We start from the raw sequence: 14,810 nt of genomic DNA, 5'->3' as shown, positions 1-14,810 counted from the left end.
GATTCCTTTCACTTTATTAATTTTTTTCAAAATGGTCTTAGCTCTTCTGGTTCTTATTTTTTCCATATAAATTTCAAAATAGTCTTGTATATATCTACCAAGAGTCTTGCTGGAGTTTTGGTAAGGATTTTGTATCAGTTCTGTATCAGTTTGAGGAGAATTGACATCTTTCATATGTTCTAATCCAGAAATATGAAATGTATCTCCATCAATTTAATTTTTATTTGGCTTCTTTCATCAGTAGTTTTCAGCTTATAAGATTGAACTTGTTTTGTGGATTTATACCTAAATATTTAAAGTTTTTTAATTAATTAATTTTTTGGTACACTTAAGGTATACAATATAATGACATTCATCATTGGGAATTTGCACCTTTACATAATCCATCTTGGTTCTTATTTTTCCCCAATCCGCACCCTCCCTTTAACCCCTCCACGCCTCCCTATCTACAAAGACTCTGTTTCCGTTTTTTCTTTTTCTCATGTTAATTCCTTTCACATCTTTCTTTTCCCCAACCCTCCTATTCTCTTACCCTTTGCCCCTTTTCTTCCTATTTCATATTATCTATTATATCCTTTAGTCTTTATTTACAATTTCAGTTTCCCACACTAGAGAAACTATTTGGTATCTACACATATACGTTCCATTTATTTCACTTAAGAGTACCACTTTAATGTGCATCCATTTAGGTATAAATTGTCTCTAGTTTCTCATTCTTAGTACTCCATTTTATAAAAAATACATTTCATTTATTCAGTCTCCTTTTGATGGGCAATTGGTATGCTTCCAAGTTTTAGCTATCACAAATTGTGCTTCTATGAACATGGGTACACATATATCGCTGTGGCATGATTCTTTTAAGTCTTTGGGGAAGATACCCAGCAGGGGAATAGCTGGGTCAAATGGGACCTCCAGTCCTAGTTCTCTAAGGTATCTCCAGACTGGTTTCTACAGTGGTTGCACCAGTCTGCACTCCTACCTGCAGTGGAGCAGGGTTCCACTTTCCCCACAGCCTGGCCAGCATTTGTCACTAGTTGATTTCATGTTAGCAGCCAGTCTTTCTGGGGTGAGGTGAAATCTCAGTATCGTTTTCATTTGCATCTCTCAAATGACCAGTGATGTCGAACGTTTTTTCATATGTTTGCTATTTCTACTTTTTTTGTCTGATAAGTATCTGTTCATTTCAGATGCCCATTTTTGGATTGGGTCTTTAAATTTGGGAGGTCTGGTTTTTTTGAATACTTTATATATTCTAGATAGTAGACCTTTGTCTGAGGAAGAGCTAATGGAAACTTTTTCTCACATTGTGGGTTGTCTCTTCACACTGTTGGTTGTTTCTCTTGCTGTGCAGAAGCTTTTTAAATAAGAAGACATCCCATTTGTTGATTATTTGTGCTAGTTGATGGGCAACTGAGGTTTTGTTCATAAAATCTTTTCCTACACCAATTGTCTGATAAGTATCTGTTCATTTCAGATGCCCATTTTTGGATTGGGTCTTTAAATTTGGGAGGTCTGGTTTTTGTGAATACTTTATATATTCTAGATAGTAGACCTTTGTCTGAGGAAGAGCTGATGGACACTCACATTGTGGGTTGTCTCTTCACACTGTTGGTTGTTTCTCTTGCTGTGCAGAAGCTTTTTAAATAAGAAGACATCCCTATCTGTTCATTTCAGATGCCCATTTTTGGATTGGGTCTTTAAATTTGGGAGGTCTGGTTTTTGTGAATACTTTATATATTCTAGATAGTAGACCTTTGTCTGAGGAAGAGCTGATGGACACTCACATTGTGGGTTGTCTCTTCACACTGTTGGTTGTTTCTCTTGCTGTGCAGAAGCTTTTTAAATAAGAAGACATCCCATTTGTTGATTATTTGTGCTAGTTGATGAGCAACTGAGGTTTTGTTCATAAAATCTTTTCCTACACCAACGTTTTCAAGAGTTCTACCTAATCTCTATTCTAGCTGGTTTTGTGTCTTTGTTTTAATATTTAGATCTTTAATCCATTTTGGTTTTACTTTAGTGCATGATGAGAAATATAGGTTTAGTTTTAATCTTTGGCAAGTTTAAACCCAGTTTTTCCAGCACCATTTATTAAAGAGGTGTTTGGCTCCTTTGTCATAGGTGAGGTAGCTGAGTGTGTCTGGACTTATTTCTGCATCTTCTAATTTGTTCCACTGGTCCTCCGGTCTGTTTCTTTGCCAGTACCATGTTGTTTTTGTCACAGTAGCTTTGTAGTATAGTTTCAAGCTGGGGATTGTGATACTCCCTATCTTGTCTTTTTTGCCTAGAATTGCTTTTGCTATTCTAGATCTCTTCTTGTCCACATTGATTTTTGGATTTTTTTTCTCGAGATCTGTGCAGTATTCTACTGGGATTTCAACTGGGATTGCATTGAATCTATATAGCACTTTTGGAAGTATGGCCATTTTTACTATGTTGATTATTCCTACCCAGGAGCAAGAGATATCTTTCCATTTTCTGATATCCTCTTCAACCTCTTTTTTCTAGTTTTCAGAGTTGAGGTCTTTGATTTCTTTCATTTGGTAGATTCCTGGGTATTTTAATTTTTTGGATGATACTTTGCAAGGAATTGTTTGTCCCACTTCTCTCTCAATGAGTATGATTTTTGTGTACAGGAAAGCTATTGGTTTTTGTGTGTTGACCTTGTATCTGGATACTTTGCTGAATTTGGTTATTAAATCTAGAAGACTTTTGGTGGAGTTCTTGGGGTCTTCCAAATAGAGTATCATGTCATCTGCAAATAATGACAATTGACTTCATTTCCTATTTTTATTCCTTTTATTTCTCTCTCTATCCATTTTGTCTAACTAATCAAACATGTGTGTAGAGTTGTTTTTAGCATTTCTTTATTTCCCATCATAGCTGCAGGGCTCGTAATGATTTCCTGTCTATTTCTCAACCTTGATAATTTATGTCTTATCTGTTATTTTTCTTTGTCAGTCTTGCCAGAGGTTTGTCAGTTGTGTCAGGCAACTTCCTGTCACCATGAGAAAATACCTGAGACAATCAGTTTAAAGGAGGAAAGGTGTATTTTGACTCACGGCTTCAGTCTATGGCTGGCTGGCTCCATTGCTTTGGCTTGGGTCATGGCAGAACATCACGAACGTTACTGCAGTGAGGATCAAGCCTTTAATACAGGACACTTTCAGGAACTCTGTGTTTAAACCATAACATCAAATTCATTTATCTTTTAAAGAACTCTTTGTTTCATGATTTTTTTTCTATTTTTAATATCATTGATTTATGATCTTTATTATTTTCTTCCTTCTTGCTTTGGGTTTATTTTGCCTTTTATTTTCTATATATTTTTTTTTGAGACAGGGTCTTTCTCTGTATTTCAGAGAAATACAGGGTATTTCTCTGTATTTCTCTGTATTTCTCTGTATTTCAGGTTGGCATTGAACTCACTGTGTAGCTCAGATTGGTCTCAAACTTTTGGTGATCCTCCTGCTTCTGCCTCCCAAGTGCTGGGATTATAGGTAAACTCCACTATGCCCAGAAATTTGCTAGGCTTTTGAGATGAGAGGTTAGATAATTGATTAGAGTTTTTTCTTCTTTGTCAGTATAGAATTTAATGGTATACATTTTATCTCTTAGCACTTCTTTAATTGTGTCCTATAAACTTTGATGTTTTATTTTCAGTTTCATTTAGTTCAATGTATTTAAATTTTCTTTGATTCATGGATTATTTAACTTTCCATATGTTTAAACATCTTCCTGGGATCTTTCTGTTACTGATCTCAAGTTTTATTTCAATGTGGCCAGAGAACATATTCCATATGATTTAAACTTGTTCATTTGAGTCTGTTTTGGTGTATGTTTCATAGATAATTGAAAATAATATATATGTTGCTATTGTTAAATGACTATTCAGTAAATGTTAATTATATCCTTTGGGGTGATGATGTTCTTGTGTTTTGAATGGACCATATTCTTTTTTTTTTTTTTTTTTTTTTTTTTTTTTTTTTTTTTTTTTTTTTTTTTTTTTTTTTTTGTACCGGGGATCAAACTTGAGTCCTTTGAGTCCTTATGTTTTCAAGGCAGGCAGTGGCACCACTGAGCAAAATTCCCAGCTCTATTCTTGTGTTCTTACTCATTTGTTTCTGATTTTCCTGCCTAATTGTTCTATTAGTCATTGAGAATGGGTTACTGAAATCTCCAACTATAATTTTAGATTTGTTTGGTTCTCTTAATTTCTGTCAGTTTTTGCTTTACATACTTTGCAGCTCTGATGTTGGTTACATATCCATTTATGATTGTCACATCTCCTTACTGAATCTATCCTCTTATCATTATTTAATGTCCCAGATGTTTTGCTCAGATAATTTAAAAATATTATATAAAGCCTACTTCATAATACTAATACAGTCATTTCAGATTTCCTTTGCTTAGTGGTTAACTTTTTTCTGTCTATTTACTTTCCTCCCATCTATAATGGTATACTTTAAGTGAATTTTTTAATAGGAAGCATATGGTTCGGGTATATTTTTTCTAACCCACTTTAACTTCTCTCTTATTAATTGATTCACTTTGACCATTGACATTTAATATAATTATTGATATGTTAGAATTTAAATCTGCTATTTTGCTTTTTGTCTATTTGTTTTGTCTATCGTTTCCCTCTTTTTTTTTCTTGTTTTACTGTGGAATATTTGAACATATTTGGAATTCTATTTTGATTTATCTATAATGCTTTAAAACTGTATCTCTTTATGCTGCATTAAATTGGTTGACTCAGTATTATATTATATATGCATAGCTAACGTAGTCTACTGATAACATTCTTTTACCATTTGGAATAACATGCAGAAACATCACCTTCCGTCATGTCCCTTTATCCTTCTCCATTTACAGTATAATTGCCCTAAAGATTCCCTCTCCATATATTAGGAACCACATGAGAAAATCACTTTTTGCCTCAACTCTCAGATATAATTTAAAAAACTTGAGGAGAAAAAAACTATTGCACACACCCATATTTTTGTTTATTATACTCCTTTTTCCATCTTGCTGTTCTAGAATTCTTTTTATCATTTTGTTTTTATTTAGGGAGAGTAGGGAGACCATCTTTTAGTTATTATTTTAGCAGAGGACTGCTGGTGACAAATTCTCTTATTTTCCCTTCATCTGAAAGTGTCTTGATTTTCTCTTCATTTCTGAAGAATATTTTCACTGTGTGAAAGATTCTGAGATGCCAGTTCTTTTTTCTAAAAATTGTAAAGTGTTATAACATTTGACCTCCATAATTTTGGATAAGATTATATGTATATTAGCTTTTAGAATTTTAACTATAGTATGTTCAGGTGTAAATTTTTTTTTTGGTTGACCTGGTTTGGGGTTCATTCAACTTTTCAAATCTGTAAGTTTATGTCTTTTGCTAAATCTTGGAAAATTTCTACCTCCGTTTTTTTGAATATTTCTTACAGTCCCTCTATCTCTCTCTCTCTCTTTTTTTCTTCTATATGTATATTAGCTTTTAGAATTTTAACTATAGTATGTTCAGGTGTAAATTTTTTTTTTGGTTGACCTGGTTTGGGGTTCATTCAACTTTTCAAATCTGTAAGTTTATGTCTTTTGCTAAATCTTGGAAAATTTCTACCTCCGTTTTTTTGAATATTTCTTACAGTCCCTCTATCTCTCTCTCTCTCTTTTTTTCTTCTGGAACTCCATTAACATGAATGTTAGGTGTTTGGTCACAGTCTCACAGTTCCCTGAGGTTTCCCCCCCCCTCTCTTCTTTCTTTCTTTCTTCTCTTATTGATGAGGTTGGATAATTTCTTCTCTCCTATTTTCCACTTCATTGATTATTTACCCCCTGTTCACTTAATTCTACTCTTGAGTCTACCCACTGAAGTTTTAGTTACTGTATTTTTCAGTTCCAAAATTTACATCTCCATATCTTCATCTTTCCTGAGATGTTCATTGAAGCATTTTTTAAAAAATGACTATTTTTATCAATAAATTTTATTTTATCTCTTCCCCCAAGCCCCATACTTTCCTTATGTACAAAAGCTTTGTTACCATTTTTCCTTCTATTTTTACTTTTTTATTTCCCTTCCTTCCTTTCTCCCTCCCTCCTCTTGTTCTCCTTCCCATTAAAAATGGCTTTTTAAAAACTTTTATTACATATTTGTAACATTTATTTCACCTTAGGACTGGCTTTTTTTACACTGGGAATTGAACTCAGGCCCTTTACACTGAGCTATGTCTCCAGTCTTTTTAAAATTTTTAAAAATTTTGAGACAGGGCCTTGCTAAGTTTCTAAGTTGTCTAGGCTGGGCTCAAACTTGTGATCCTCCTGCTTCAGCCTCCCAGAGTGCTGAAATTTGTACCTTTGATTGTATTTTTTTCATTCAGATTGTGATTTCCTGCTTCTTGGTTTAAGTGATTTTTTTCAGTTGATGCTTGAACTTTTTTGTTTTATGCTATGAAGCTCTGGTTCTAATCCAGATGTTCTTTTTAAATGTCTTTTTTTCTAACAGAGTTCTGACAGGAGGAAGCGGGAGAGGCTTCATTATTTCTAGGAGGCAGTAGCAGGGAAGGTTCCCCTATCAGTCTCTGTTGATACCCTAGGAGGCAGCCTTGCTGATGCTGGAAAATAGTGAAAGACTTGACCCTCTACTAGGCTTCCTCTGACTCCACTCCAGTGAAGAGTGGAAGGATGCCTCATTACTGCCAGGTGGACTGAAAGTCCAGAATCTCCCTGTGGTTGCCTCTAACCTGCAGAAGGAGGATATAGTTGGCTTCTTTCCTCTATTACAGGATGCAAGCACCAACTCTGTACTGGTCCTTTGACTTCCTCTTGGCTGGGCTGTTGGGATGCTGTGATGTATAATTTTAAGTGTCAACTCAACCAAGCTAAGAGATGCTCAAATAGATTGCAAAAAATTACTTTTTGGGTGTGTCTGTGAGGGTGTCTCTAGGAGAGATTGGCATTGAATCAGTAGACTAAGCAAAAATGATCCAGCCTCAATGTGCCTTTACCACTACCCAATTTACCGAGAGCCTGAATGAAACAAAAAGGGAGAGGAAGGGCAAATCTCTCTCTCCTTATTCTTTAGCTAGGATATCTATGTTCTTCTGCCCTTGGATATCAGAGCTTCTAGTTCTCAGGCCTTTGAACTTGGATCGAACTACATCAACAGCTTTCCTGGTTCTCCAGGCAGATTGCGGAACTCCCAGCTTCAATGCTCATATGAACCAATTCCCCTAACAAACACCTAAATATCTATGTCTTTGTTCTATCTGTTCTGTTTCCCTGGAGAATCTTGACTGGAGAAGTGGCTTTGTTACAGCCTCACATGAGTGAAGTTTAAGCTTCTCACTCAACATTTGCTGGCATAAGTAGGGCTGTGACCATAAAACAAAACATCTGGAAATGCATCACCGTGTCATTCCTTGGTTCCAAGTTCTCTACTGATTTTCCTACTCCTCTCCATCTGTCAAACTCTTCTTTGGTTTGTTTTTAAGTATAATGTCAGGGATTTTTGGTTATACATAGCAGGAAGAATAGGGGAAAACATATTTAGTCCATATTTCCAGAAGGGGAAGTACCCTTTTCTGGTTAGAGGCATTAGGATTCAGAAGACATTAAGGGAAGATCCCCAATTCCAGTGAACATTGTTATGAAGCACTCACTGAATACCCTCCTATGAGAGTTGTCATGGGATACTGCAGTCATTTCATATATGTAGTTCACATACTAACCCTTCTGCTTGCTTAAGGGATTGGGATTTTGTGTAATTTTATGCACAGAAATTGGTTCTGCAAGAGCAGAATTTTCTAATGTTCAGTTACTTCCCAATGAGAAAAACATTCCTGGAGAATATGTCTCCTTATCTTTGAAAACATCCAAGCAAAGGCCAAAAATCCTAGTGTGAGAAGGAGGAAGCACTCAACTTCTGGTTTCTTTTCAGATCTAAGATGGTGGGACTGAGAGTTTGCTTGCTTTTTTGGGAGTGAGGTGGGAAAGAGCTACCAGAGAACAGAGGTGAATTTCCCATCTCTCTGGTCTATGTCCTCATGCTGGTCCATGCGTCCTGCGGGTCGCACACAGAATATTCTGTTTGTGTCACTGACAGAGTGATGACTAAGAGGCTGAATGTCTGAGGTAGTATAGGGTCTCACTGCTTTTCACTCAAATTAGCTGGCCTCTGTGGATAGATACAGACATAGTTGGCTGTAGATTTGGGGCACAGACTCGATACCACCTCTGCCCCCTACCCCAACCCTACTCATTACACAATACTTAATCAATGATTGACTCACTTAAAAGTAACAGCATGGCAAGTACTGTCAGAGAATGTGTAAGCACTTACCTTGCCTTGCCACTTCATTCTTGGCTCAGGACATTTGGTGACTCCTGGATCTCCTTACAGCACAAGGGCCAGATAGATACCCAGGGCTCAGATTTAAAGATTTAGTAGTCCATTAGGAAGAAAGGGAACAAGGTGATAGAAAGAGCTGCCTCAGCACTTTTCCTCCAAGCTACATGCAGACATCAGCTAATTAAATGAGCCCATTAGGAAAAGAACATTGAAGAATCTTTTCAGAAGCATAGAGGTTCTCTGGAGGGAAGAAAGTTTTATGACTAGCAGAGGGAAACAAGGCTCTCTGGGAGCAAGCATCTCTTCAGAATGCCTTTGTCGGAGGAAACAGAACCTACTGTGCTCTAAATACTTTTGTATAGGTTAGCTTAGTGAGTCTCATGGCAGGGGAGTGAGAGAGTGAGTCATTGTTACCTCAGTTTCCAGGTAATAAACTTCTGAAGACACAGTAGCATAGCTGTGACTGGTTTGTCTGACTCCACAGTGATACTTTCATCATCTCACCATTCTGGCAATGCTAGGAGGAGAGGCACAAAAGAACAATGTCTTGGAGATTGTCTTTTGAGGTACTGGGCTTCAGAAAATTAAAAGAGGAAATGACCATGTATTTTTTCTGGTTTAGTTACACTTTTCAAAACTTCTTTCTGTAGCTATTATACCTTCTTGCATGTCAGACCTCCTATTTGTGATCATTTTTCTTTGGCATGAAGGACATCCTGGGGTGAATGGTAAGTCAGGGTCCAATCCAGAGAGAGAACAGGGAAAGTTTAATAGAATGGTGAAGCACAATACAGAATGAAGTAATGAGAGATTGGCTAGAAAGAAGGAAAGAGAACATTAAAGGCTACAGAAAGAGCAGAGGTAGAATAGCTATCGTGCCTAGGTCTGAAATCCAGTGTTTGAAGAAGACAGCTGTGATCTAGACCTTGAGGGAGAGACAATGGCTATGGCTCACTGAGTGGCAGAGAAGTTGCTGAGGTGCTGGACTGATAAAACCTACTGGAAATCTGTCCTCTGGGGTGCTAGAAAAACTACAGATCGGGACACACCTTGAGAGAATTATAGAAAGAAGCTGTTGGCTGCTGGGTGCTGATTGCACTGGATGAGCCTGTGCCTAGGGAGGCTGGGTGTCCTCTTAGAGTGAACAGGAAATGGGAAGGGAAATTCCTTTGTCTTCTCTTGCCAATGATACAACTCCAGCTGATAAAGGGAAAATATTTAAAGAGTCCATCTCCACTTTGACAGAGCAAAAGGGCAAATTTGGAGCTGAGAGGTAACAAATTCTTAACTGGAGTCAGGGTCTTCTGATGACACCTGTCCGGGTTTGTCTGAAAATGTCATGCCATTCTTAGTGCACATTTCTTGGGTACTTAACTTGTTTTCTTAGCACATGAAGATATCATCCTAGTGTCTATTGATTGTTCTTTTATCTTCCCCCAAGATAATCTAAAGATTCTTTATCTTTGATATTTTGTAGATGAGATGTCTGAGAGCAGATTTTTGTTAAGTATTCTGGTTAGAATTTGCTAACTCAGAATTTCTTTCTTTCTTTCTTTCTTTCTTTCTTTCTTTCTTTCTTTCTTTCTTTCTTTTTTTTGGTCTTGGAAAAGTCTTAGTCATTTGTTCTTCAAATAATGCCTCTTCCCTATATTTTCCTCTTCTCCTTTTGAAAAATTGGCTAGATGTAAGTTAGACCTTCATACTTTAACCTCCATGTCTCTTAGCTCTCTTTCATATTTGCATTTTTTTACTTCTACCCTATATTTTGAGTGTTTTTTTTTCAGATTTATATCAGAGTTGACAAACTCTAAATATATCTAATACTGTTATATCCATGTGTTGACTCCTGATTTCAGTTAAGTTTTTTGTCTGCAAATGGTGTGTTTGGTTCTTTTTTGAATCTGTTTGGTTGTGTTTACAGTTCTTCCTATTCAAATTATCAGTCTTTTTTATTTCTAAAAAGGTCAAACATATTTTATATTTTGTTTCAGATAGTTTTAACATCTAAATCTTTATGGGGCCATGAAGCTGGTGCTGTTTCGGCTAATTTTTCTCATGGTATTATGCTTCCTTTGTGTGTTATGTTTTTTGAATATACACATTCTTTGGAAACCACAGGATTTATCTGAGCTCTAGGTTGAAGACGTGTTTCTGTATAAAGTATTTGCGTTTGTTGCTAGCAGGCGCCTAGGTACACCATTAAACAAGGATGTCTTTAAACTTGATGATTTGTGGCAAGTCCAGGTAGTCATAATTTGACCTTCAAATCCCTATTATGGCCTGGGTTTTTCATATCAATTCTCAAAATATTTGTCCTCCCCATCTAGCAGCCAGCCAAGTCTTAAGGAAAATTATCATCCTTGTCTCTCCTTCACTCTTAGCCTGAGGACATAGTCCCCAGTAGTTTTTCTATGAGACTCCCACTTGGACAGGCCAAAGTTTTTGTCTTTTGATTTCTACAAACTGCTAGGACTGAAGCTCAAGGTCACCTGGGTTTGACAAATGTCCTCAAGGAAAATTGGTTACTGCGTTCTTTGTAGGATTCCACTTTTACTTAGTGTTTGGCCTCGAAGGAATTTTTACTTTCCTTTTCATTCATTTATCTCTATGCTTTATTTAGCACAATGGGGGGGTTTGTCAATCTAATCTGCTAGATTAGAGGAACAGTTGTTTGGGGGAGGTCGGACAGAATGCCACACTTAGTTCTCACAGTTCTCACATCTTGGTGTTATTAGCTCAATCTTTGGCCCAGGAAATTGAGGCACAAAGAGGTTACGTAGCAAGTGGCAGAGAAGGAATGGGCTTAAATCTATACCTTTCGGTTTCACATCATCTTCTGTTCTCAACAACACTCTACACTAGTTCTCTCTCTCTCTCTCTCTCTCTCTCTCTTTTTCTGTTTATTTAATGCAAATTCCAGGAATCTTCAGGATTTGGGATATTCCTAAAGCTCAGAAGTACATTGACATTTCGGGAGGAGGCATACTTTAATTCTCCTCTCACTTGACCAAACACAGTCTATCCTCTTCTGAGGGTACCCACTTCCATGGGGTGGAAGACCCAGCAAAGACAGACCAAACTGATATATAATCCCATCTTCAGGATACTTTGCTACTCCGTATGGCTTATAGAATGTGCTCAGTGTTCTAGAGTCGATTTGGGTGTAGCATGCTTTGTGAGAGCAGTCCCTCTGACAAGGCCTTTTTCTCCTTTCTTTTTTACCCAATACCCTCATCTCTTACCAGAGAATTCAGAATAAACTCCAGGGACTGAGTATTTGTATCAAATAGACTTTGACATTGAAAACATCTGAAGTATACATGTTGTACTTCTCCTAGACTCAGAAAGAACTGAGACCAATTAAAAGTGAACTTTTAAGAGAAATGAACATCTTGTATGCCAGGTTTCAGCTGAATATCACTGCAATTGCCTAAATTATAACTATCAGAAAGAAATGCTTTCTAATTATGGAAATGCCATTAGGAGCAGTTCCTTCTGCCTGGAACCAGCTTAAAAAATGACTACCACCCACCTCTACCTCTATCTCATCTTTCAATAGCAAGTCTGTGTTTCAGAGAAGGGGCCAAAAAGACAGTGTATTGTGGTGAACAGAGAAATGATACCCAGGGCCTTAACTCCATCATTTATTGGCTATATGACCTTGAGCCAAGAAATTTAACTGTCTCTAATCTTCAGTTTCCATATCTATGAATGAGGATAATACCCAATCCATGAACTTGTTATAAAGATTCAACAAAAAGAGAGGCTTATATGAAAGTATGTCTCACTTGGCCTGGCACATTCTGGCTTACTGAATTGAATGGGGTAGGGGTGGAGGAGCAAGGATAATATCATGGGTGAAGCCATACACTCATTTCAGGCAGGGGTGGCACCTTCCATGCAGGAGGGGATTGGGACAGACCTGCATCTTTCCATCGATTCTTAGGCTTTCCCCTTTCAATTACAGGAAGAGTTCCATTCCCTGATTTTGCCATTATCTGTCTACATCCTAGGAGGGTACTGACTTTTCACTACCGTGGCAGAGTATTCCATCGTCCCAATGTCTGGATCAATCTCTTCCAATGGGGGAAAGAGCGAATTTATTGCAGAGTTCCATGGGTCCATACACTCACTAGATTATTGTCCACACTTGAGGCAGGAATATCTTCAAATTATATTTTCACTTAAATTTCAAATGTATGTGTATACACACACACACACACACACACACATGCTTTTGTGAAACAGAAAATGCTTAAAGCAATAGTAGATTCAGAAAGAGTCTTTCAGATTTGTGTCTCATTAAATAATAAAAGTACCATCTCTGTGTATGGTTGTAGGCCTGAGAAATTTTTGTATTTCATTTGAAAGGACTCACATCTTGCTGGGCGGATCTCCCTCTCTTCACTTTCCATTTCTTCCATCTGCTGGGCAGATGTTCCGGTAGGTTATGGTGAGCCATCATGGTGAGCCTTGACGTAGGCCTAGCCATGATTGAACCTTGAGTCACCTCGCCGGCACGGACGTGCTGTCGTCCATACCAACGGGCAAGTTCAGCTGGTAGCAGATGTAACCCATAATGGTTGTTATTGTTTCCCTCTGGAAGGTGTGGGCGGTACTCTCGCCCCCGTGCAGCTCTCGCTCCCATGCAGCTGAAGAGTATAAATGTTTACACTTTTAGTTTCGGTTTTAGCCTTATATACCCGACCCTGAAAAATAAACGGGGCCTTGCCTTGCTATGGAGAGAGCATGAGCCTGGAACTAAGTTCGTGAAACTGCTCTCCTGTTGTTCCTCCCTCGGGTTTGGGACCTGCTGGCAGGATTCTGACGTTGCGGCTCGCGACAGTAGGTGATGCCACCAGGAAGGTGTCTCCCTGCAGCACAGCTATGGCCCAGCTGTGCCATCAGCTACTTTTCTCTGTACTCCTGGAAGGCTCAGTAGCTCAGTGTCGGGTGTGTGGATCCGAACACCTCCAACCCCAGTTTCCCAGGTTGCCTTTGTATTTGTCCTGTGCTATGAGCCTGGTCATTATGGAAGTGGAAGCCCAACAAGGACCATACCAATAAAGGGTAAGTGGGCAGGCAGAAGGAAGAGAGAAGAGGGAGACAGCATGGAGAGGCCAGGGGAGGGAAGAGAGGGGAGGGGGAAAGCAAAGCCGCACCACACAGGCTGGTGACCAAGTGTAGTTACCACATAGGTGCTCTTGCCAGGAGAACTCAAAGAGACTAAATTACGGGGATGATCCAGCCTTCATAGAAAACCTGGAGCACTGTAAAATGTGTGTTTGGTCTTCCTTCCTGTTTTCTGGCCTACAATTTCTAAAATCCTTGCACTTCCAAAGAGATAGAGTCTTTGTGTGTGCTAATGATTGGACTGACTAGGTAGTTTCCAGTTGGGGGCTGGTTACTGGAAAGAGGAAGACAGGAGTAGGGGTTTCAGCCCCATATCTCAACCGCAAGGGGAGGTGAAGAACTGGAAGTTAAGCCGATCACCCGCCGCCAATCAATAATACCTGTGTAATGAAGACTACATAAAACCCCCAAAGGACAGGGTTCAGAGAGCTTCTGGACGTGCAGAGGTGTATGGAGGCTGGTATGCCCAGAAAGGGCAGGAGGCTCTGTGTTACTTCCCACATGCTTGCCCTAGGCACTGACCTCTTCTGTAGCCTTTGTGATATCCTTTATAATAAACCAATACATGTGTTTCCCTGAGATCTGGAAGAATCTCAAGCAAGCTAATTAAATCCAGGAAAGAGATTGTTGGAACCTGATTTATCTGTCAGAAGCACAGCTAAAACAATCTGGGGCCTGTAACTGACATCTAAGGGAGCAGGGCAGTCTTAGGGACTGAGCTCTCAGCCCAGGGAATCTGACACTATCTGTAGGTAGACAGTGTTGGAACTGAGCTGAATCACAGCTAGTTTCTGCTGCAGAACTGGCTACTTGATGTGTGAGGAGAAATCGTCACCCATTTGAGGTCAGTGTTATATGGTAGGAGAAACCAAGTCTTTCTGATAGAATACCTTCTCTGTCTCCTTGAGTCCTGTCACCTGGAGAAAGGATCAGCAGCCCAGGAGCCCTGCATCACCCTGATGCCTTTGCATCTGGCAGGATCTGAGAGGGATGTCTCAGAGCCTCCCTCTCCCTCTCTCCCCACACCTCCCCCCCTCATTTGAGGTCAGTGTTATATGGTAGGAGAAACCAAGTCTTTCTGATAGAATACCTTCTCTGTCTCCTTGAGTCCTGTCACCTGGAGAAAGGATCAGCAGCCCAGGAGCCCTGCATCACCCTGATGCCTTTGCATCTGGCAGGATCTGAGAGGGATGTCTCAGAGCCTCCCTCTCCCTCTCTCCCCACACCTCCCCCCCTCTCTCTCTCTCTCTCTCTCTCACACACACACACACACACACACACACAGAGAGAGAGAGAGAGCGAGAGAGAGAGAGGGAGACACATTTGTGTA

The 14,810-nt window shown here is 39.0% G+C and overlaps 1 long non-coding RNA gene across 1 annotated transcript in view; it reads right to left on the bottom strand.

Annotated features, from left to right (window-relative positions):
* Nucleotides 1–7,954: 7,954 nt before the first annotated feature.
* LOC104856090 overlaps nt 7,955–14,810 on the bottom strand; it is a 12,108-nt gene continuing 5,252 nt past the window's right edge. Inside the window, exons 2-3 of the long non-coding RNA XR_778557.1 lie at nt 8,762–8,864; nt 7,955–8,173 (exon numbers count right to left, since the gene is read on the bottom strand). This is a non-coding gene — a long non-coding RNA (uncharacterized LOC104856090). The remainder of the gene's footprint in view (nt 8,174–8,761; nt 8,865–14,810) is intronic.

Source organism: Fukomys damarensis, unplaced genomic scaffold, assembly GCF_012274545.1.
Source record: "Fukomys damarensis isolate Sample0158 unplaced genomic scaffold, DMR_v1.0_HiC HiC_scaffold_16, whole genome shotgun sequence".
NCBI lineage: Eukaryota > Metazoa > Chordata > Mammalia > Rodentia > Bathyergidae > Fukomys > Fukomys damarensis.
This window is presented reverse-complemented; position numbering and strand designations above follow the sequence as displayed.